This window comes from Phoenix dactylifera, chromosome 1, assembly GCF_051530095.1.
Source record: "Phoenix dactylifera cultivar Ajwa chromosome 1, Ajwa_hap1_PhDact_Kaust_v1.1, whole genome shotgun sequence".
Classification (NCBI taxonomy): domain Eukaryota; kingdom Viridiplantae; phylum Streptophyta; class Magnoliopsida; order Arecales; family Arecaceae; genus Phoenix; species Phoenix dactylifera.
The window spans coordinates 63612758-63619933 of record NC_143190.1 but is presented as its reverse complement, the minus strand read 5'-3'; the positions used below and the strand labels follow the sequence as shown (position 1 = coordinate 63619933).

Sequence of the window (7176 nt, the reverse complement as noted above, 5' to 3'; positions counted from 1 at the left end):
AATGTTTTGTTGCATGTTTGATTGTGAATAGATTTTCGTATTAGGGTATCTTTAGTTGGTACTTATATTTATTTTATTTTTTTTAAAAAAAAGAAAAAAAAAGAGAGGAAAATATTTTGCATGCTAAAGTAGAATAGGGACGACACCGGTCGATTAAGTCGTACAACTTTAGATCATCCCTTAGGACATACCCCTGAAATTCCTTCGCAATATCTCACACCTTGTGAGATGGCTGATTTAAATGAAGATGCGGGGAGTCACCACGATCGAGAACGTGAACCCCATGTTATGACCCTAAGACAATACCTACAACCGGCTAGGACTAGTCAGCCTTCATGCATAATTTTTTCTGATAATGTAGGACATTTTAACATCAAACCCGGGGTAATTCAATTGCTGCCAAGTTTCACGGGTTAGAAACCGAGAGTCCGTATCTTCATTTAAAGGATTTTGAAGAATTGAGCATTACATTTAGAGTGCCAAATGTCACCGAGGATGTCCTCAAGCTGACATTGTTTCCTTTCTCTTTAAAGGATAAGGCCAAAACATGGCTAAACTCTTTACGACCTAGATCAATAAGAACTTGGCAAGATATGCAGAGAGAATTTTTAAAGAAGTTCTTCCCCACACAAAGGACCAACTTTTTGAAAAGACATATCAGTAATTTCCAACAAAAAGATAATGAAACATTTTATGAATGTTGGGAAAGATTTAAAGACCTTCTTCTCTCATGCCCTCATCACGGATTCAAAACTTGGAGAACCATTAGCTTCTTTTATGAAGGTTTATCTCCACAGTTGAAACAGTTTGCAGAGACTAGGTGCAATGGTAGATTTTTAGAAAAACACCCTGATGAGGCGTGGGAGTATTTGGATTCCCTTGCGGAGACTGCCCAACTTTGGGATAACGGGAATAGAAACAACAAGTCTTTGCCTAAGCCTACTAGCTCTGTATAGGGAGGCCTTTACAACCTTAGAACTGAGGATGATCTTCATGCTAAAATAGCAGCCCTCACTAGGAAGGTAGAAGAAATTGAGCTTAGGAAGGTTGAGTCTGTCAAGACTATAGAGTTTAGAAACGAGTGTTGTAGTATCTGCGATATGTCGGGTCATACTACTACAAATTGTCCCACCATACCGGCATTTAAAGAAGTCTTGCACGATCAAGCAAATGCTATGAACTCCTACCAAAAGCCTTATAACGATCCATACTCGAATACCTATAACCCTGGTTGGAAGAATCATCCAAATTTTAGGTGGAGAAATGATCATCCTCAACAATTACACCATTCAGTTCCTCCATCTGCACATCCTACTTTTGCATCACCACCCTCTCAGAAGCCAAATATCGAGGATACCTTGCAATCTATACAAACTTTTCTACAAGGTCAAGCTAATATCAATGCTCAAAATACTCAAAATTTTGAAGATATAAGGAACCAATTGTCAATGTTGACTACCGTCCTAAGTACCCAAGAGAAGGGTAAGATTCCAGCTCAACCCCAACCTAACCCACAAGTGCACGGTAGTAATAATACGGCTCCTTCTAGTTCGCATACAGAACATGCAAAGAGCATCATGACTTTGCGTAATGGGAAAATCATTGATCAAACCGTTCCATTGAGACCGCAGGTCACTTCTAATTCTGATGCTCCCAAAGTCGATGAAAGGGACAAAGAAGAAGTTGAGGTCCCAACTTCTACCAAGAAAGTTGAATGTCCTTTTCCTCCATCTTTTCCACAACGGTTAAAGCCGTTGCAAAAGCTTGAACCTAATTTTGAAATTCTTGAGCTTTTTAAGCAAGTAAAGATCAACATACCTCTTCTTGATGCAATCAAACAAGTACCCTCATATGCCAAATTTTTGAAGGACTTGTGTACTGTCAAGCGCCGATTAAATGTTAAGAAGAAGGCATTTTTAACTAAAAATGTGAGTGCTATTTTGCAGCACAACATTCTCCCTAAATATAAAGATCCAGGTTGCCCAACCATCTCATGCATCATAGGCGACTTTAGGATAGAGCGAGCATTGTTAGATTTAGGGGCGAGTGTGAATTTGTTGCCATATTCTGTATATGAGCAACTTGGTTTAGGTGAGTTGAAGCCAACCTCCGTCACTTTGCAATTAGCTGACAGGTCAGTTAAAATTCCAAGGGGGATTATTGAAGATGTATTAGTCCAAGTAGACAAGTTCTACTTTTCTGTCGATTTTATCGTATTGGACACACATCCGGCTTCAAACTCACAATCTCAGATTCCGGTCATTTTAGGACGTCCATTCCTTGCGACTTCTAATGTATTAATTAATTGTAGGAATGGCGTCATGAAGCTTTCTTTTGGTAACATGACCTTAGAACTAAATATTTTTAATGTGTGCAAACAACCCAATGATTCCGAAGAGAGTAAGGAAGTTGATTGGATTGAAACCATCGCAGAAGAATATTTGTTAGCTAAAGCAATTAACGACCCATCCGATGATAGCTTAATTGATTGGTGTCCTAATGGAACTAATGATAATTTGTCATTCACACCTATTATGGATAATCTGGATATCAAGATGGTAAATGGGTGGAGACCGAAAGTAGAGGAATTTGAGAGGTTGTCGCCTCAAGAGGCAAAAATAGTACCATCCTATGAGCAAGCACCCAAGCTCGAATTGAAACCCTTACCAAAGGAACTTAAGTATGCCATTCTTGGACTTAATGACACTTTTCCTGTAATCATCTCATCTAGACTTGATCATATCCAAGAAAGAAAATTACTTGGTGTTCTAAAACATCATAAGGGAGCCTTAGGGTAGTCTATTGCCGACTTGAAGGGGATTAGCCCCTTAGTTTGCACGCACCGGAAATATTTAGAGGACAATGCCAAAACCACAAGGCAAATGCAACGAAGGTTGAATCCTACGATGAGAGATGTGGTTAAGGCAGAAGTCCTCAAGTTGCTTGATGTGGGTATTATTTATCCAATTTCCGACAGCAAGTGGGTAAGCCCTACTCAAGCCGTTCCTAAGAAGTCGGGTTTGACGGTGGTAGAAAATGAACAAGGTGAACTAGTTCCAACTCGTGTCCCAACGAGTTGGCGCATGTGTGTTGACTATTGAAAGCTGAATTTGGTCACACGAAAGGATCACTTTCCTCTACCCTTCCTAGACCAAGTGTTGGAGAGAGTTGCAGGGCATGATTTCTATTGTTTTCTCGATAGCTATTCGGGATATTATCAAATTGAAATTTCACCAGAAGATCAAGAGAAGACTACCTTCACTTGTCCTTTTGGCACATTTGCTTTTCGACGAATGCCATTTGGGTTGTGTAATGCACCCGCAACATTCCAAAGATGCATGCTTAGCATTTTTGAAGACATGAACGAAAAATTTTTAGAAGTGTTCATGGACGACTTCTCCATTTTTGGCGACTCATTTGATAATTGCCTTTCACATTTACAAGCAATCTTAGCTCGATGTATGGAGAAGAATTTGATACTGAATTGGGAGAAATGCCACTTCATGGTGCCAAAAGGAATTGTCTTAGGACATATTGTTTCATCGAAGGGTATGGAAGTAGATAGAGCTAAGACTGATTTAATTGCTAAGCTACCTGCACCCAAGACGGTTAGAGATGTTAGATCATTTTTGGGTCATGCCGAATTTTATAGGAGGTTCATCAAGGATTTTAGTGTCATAGCTCGACCATTATGTAACTTCCTATCCCTTGATACACAGTTCAATTGGACTGAAACCTGTCATGAGGCATTCGAAAAATTGAAGTCTATGCTTAGCACTGCACCCATCGTGCAACCACCCGATTGGTCATTACCTTTTGAGATTATGTGTGACGCTAGCGACTACGCGATAGGAGCTGTCCTAGGACAACGCAAGGATAATAAGCCATATGTCATTTACTATGCAAGCAAAACCTTAAACGATGCTCAAATGAATTATACCACCACCGAGAAGGAATTGCTTGCAGTAGTATTTGCCTTAGATAAATTTCGCTCTTATATCCTTGGTTCTCCTATTGTTATCTTCACAGACCATGCGGCACTAAAATATTTGTTGGATAAGAAAGAAGCCAAACCACGCTTAATACGATGGATACTTCTACTCCAAGAATTTGACATCACTATTAAAGATAAAAAGGGAGTAGAGAATGTGGTTGCTGACCATTTATCACGGCTAGTTTTTCATGATTCAGTGCCACAGTTTTCCATCAAGGACTCATTCCCTGAAGAGCAGTTGTTTGCACTTTCTAGTATGCCATGGTATGCAGATATTGTAAATTTTCTTGTTACAAGCCGGATGCCAGAGCATTGGGGGTCGACAGATAGAAAAATTTTCTTGCGCGAAGTAAAGAATTATTACTATGACGAACCCTATTTATTTAAATATTACAATGATCAAATCTTTAGACGATACATACCGGATCATGATATACAAAGCGTACTTTCTTTCTGCCACACTGATGCTTGTGGTGGACACTTTGCCTCTAAGAAAACTGTTGCAAAGGTCTTGCAATGTGGTTTCTATTGGCCTACTATGTTCAAAGATGCCCACGAGTTCTGCAGGACATGTGATCCATGTCAACGTATTGGAAGTCTAACTCGTAGGCAAATGATACCTCTTCAACCCATTACTATTATCGAAATTTTTGATTGTTGGGGCATCGATTTTATGGGCCCATTCCCACCGTCTTTTGGATATGAATACATTTTAGTTGGTGTCGAGTATGTGTCCAAATGGGTAGAAGCTGTCGCTTGTAGGACCAATGATCACAAACCTGTCCTGAAGTTTTTAAAAGAAAATATTTTTTCACGATTTGGGATGCCTAAGGTTATAATTAGTGACGGTGGAAAACACTTTTGTAATAAGCCTTTTGAGACATTATTAAAAAAGTATGGTGTCACCCACAGAGTTGCTACCCCATATCACCCGCAAACTAGTGGCCAAGTAGAATTAGCCAATAGGGAAATCAAGCGTATTTTAGAAAAAATGGTAAATCCATCACGAAAAGATTGGTCCTTAAAACTATCAGATGCATTATGGGCCTATCGGACTGCATACAAAACCATTCTTGGCATGTCATTGTTTTCCGGGCTCACAATCCAAAAACCTTTACACTTTGGTTTTCCGGGATCACCAATAACCTTTATTGGTTTTACGGGCTCACCAACGAACCTTTACAATTGGTTTTACGGGTTCACCAATAAACCTACACCGTTGGTTTTGCGGGCTTACCAACAAACCTTTACAAGGTGATTAATAAAAGAAAGAAGAAAGTTGAAGCTCCTAGATGAGCAAATATAACAATTATAAACTACAAAGAAGAGTTTAGAGAATAGTTATCGCTTGATGAGACTTCTCTCTTCTTTGTCAAGAATGCTTCACTCTTCAAGGGTGGATAGAGCTTTTGATATCTCTTGGAGTCTGCTCAACCACTTCCTTTTTAACTCTTGAATGGAGCACTTGGATGAAGAAGATTAGGGCACTTGTCTTTCTTGTGTAAGCTTTGATATTTTGCAAAAGGATACTTTCTCTGATAAATAGTGTCACTTTAAATAGTTTCTTTCATCCATTGGACAAGCCCCAATGGTTAGAATTCAAAAACTAGCCGTTACTCACTGTTGGGAGGTCAAAAAGTACTTCTGCAGAACTAGCCGTTATGCTTCTGCCCGTGCTTGGGTCGACTCAACTTTTACTGGGGTCGACCCAACTTTCACTTGGGTCGACTCAACTTTTACTGGGGTCGACCCAACTTTCACTTGGGTCGACTCATGCAACATTGGGGTCGACCCTCTCAGAAACCACCGAACCTTGCATTTCAGCCTTCCTTCACTTGGGTCGACTCAACACTTTTTTGGGTCGACTCAAGGTTCAGTTGGGTCGACTCAACTTCCACTTGGGTCGACCCTCTTAGGGTTTCCAGAGAACCTATTTTTGAATGTCATTGCCTTTGGGTCGACTCATGTTAACTTGGGTGAGGATGATAGTGTTATTTTGATGATTAACAAGCAATTATCTAGAGTATGTTATAAGTTAAATCGATACTTCATTTATAAGTCTTGTTGCTGGGGGTCCAAACCGAGAACGATTGGCACAGCGGTGTGAACGGGGTTCCCTTTGAATTGCTTTGGTTGCGCTCCACCTTCCGCCGGAAAACCTGCAAGCAAGCCTCGCACCACCACTGGGGTAGTGGGGGCCCTCCGACGATCAAGTTAGAGGGAATCGAAGGAGAAGGAGAGGTAGCAGGTAGGATGATGCTATGGAGAATCTTGCTTACCCTCCCCCTTCCCCCCCAGCCCCATATATATCAGGCTGGGGGGTTTTTCTGGGGATTGGTCATCGTGTGGCACGATGGGGTTGCCACTGACGTGGCCGTTATAGAGCGTCGTGGGGCAGCGCCGGGTACGGCCATGGCAGGGCGTAGTGGAGCTCCGCTTTGTACGGTTGTTACAGGGGATCGTGGGGCAGCGCCGGATTCGGCCGTTGCAGGGAGTAGTGGAGCAGGGGGCCGCGGCGTGCCTCAGGAGAACAGTCTGTTGTTGTCAAGAGATTGCCGACCCGAGGTCGGATTGCTGGATCAAGGGGCAACCGACTCGGGGTCGGATTGCTGGATCAAGGGGCAGCCGACTCGGGGTCGGGCTGCGGAGCCGAAGATATCCGACCCGAGGTCGGATTGCTGGATCAAGGGGCAGCCGACTCGGGGTCGGACTGCGGAGCCGAAGATATCCGACCCGAGGTCGGACTGCTGGATCAAGGGGCAGCCGACTCGGGGTCGGGCTGCGGAGCCGAAGATATCCGACCCGAGATCGGATTGCTGGATCAAGGGGCAGCCGTAGTCTTCCTGGGCGCGCATGCCGGTCACGTGGGGCATGGTGGTTAAGTTCCCCCGTAACAGTAGCCCCCCACTTCCGAGCCTGGAACCAGGAGGGGAACGGGTGAAGGGAGTGATGCTTCGAGATTGCCGCCATCCCTCGAAAAGGCGCGCGCGCTCCGAGCTCCCCGCCCTTTTTTTATGGCGTATGGCGGTTGTCGCTGATCTGGCGGTCTGCGGATTTCGGCGGACATCCTTCCTTAATGGCGTCGATTCGCCTTTGGGGCGAGAACGATCCTTCGGTAGCCAGGCGTCCTCTGGCGTCACCGAGGCGTCACCCGCCTTTCTGCCTATTTAACCGGGGGCCCT

General features: G+C 43.2%; 1 non-coding gene across 1 annotated transcript; it reads right to left on the bottom strand.

Annotated features, from left to right (window-relative positions):
- Window positions 1–639: 639 nt before the first annotated feature.
- On the bottom strand, window positions 640–748 carry LOC120104742 (small nucleolar RNA R71). Its single transcript, XR_015974348.2, has one exon. It is a non-coding gene; the product is annotated as a small nucleolar RNA R71 (small nucleolar RNA).
- Window positions 749–7176: the final 6428 nt, after the last annotated feature.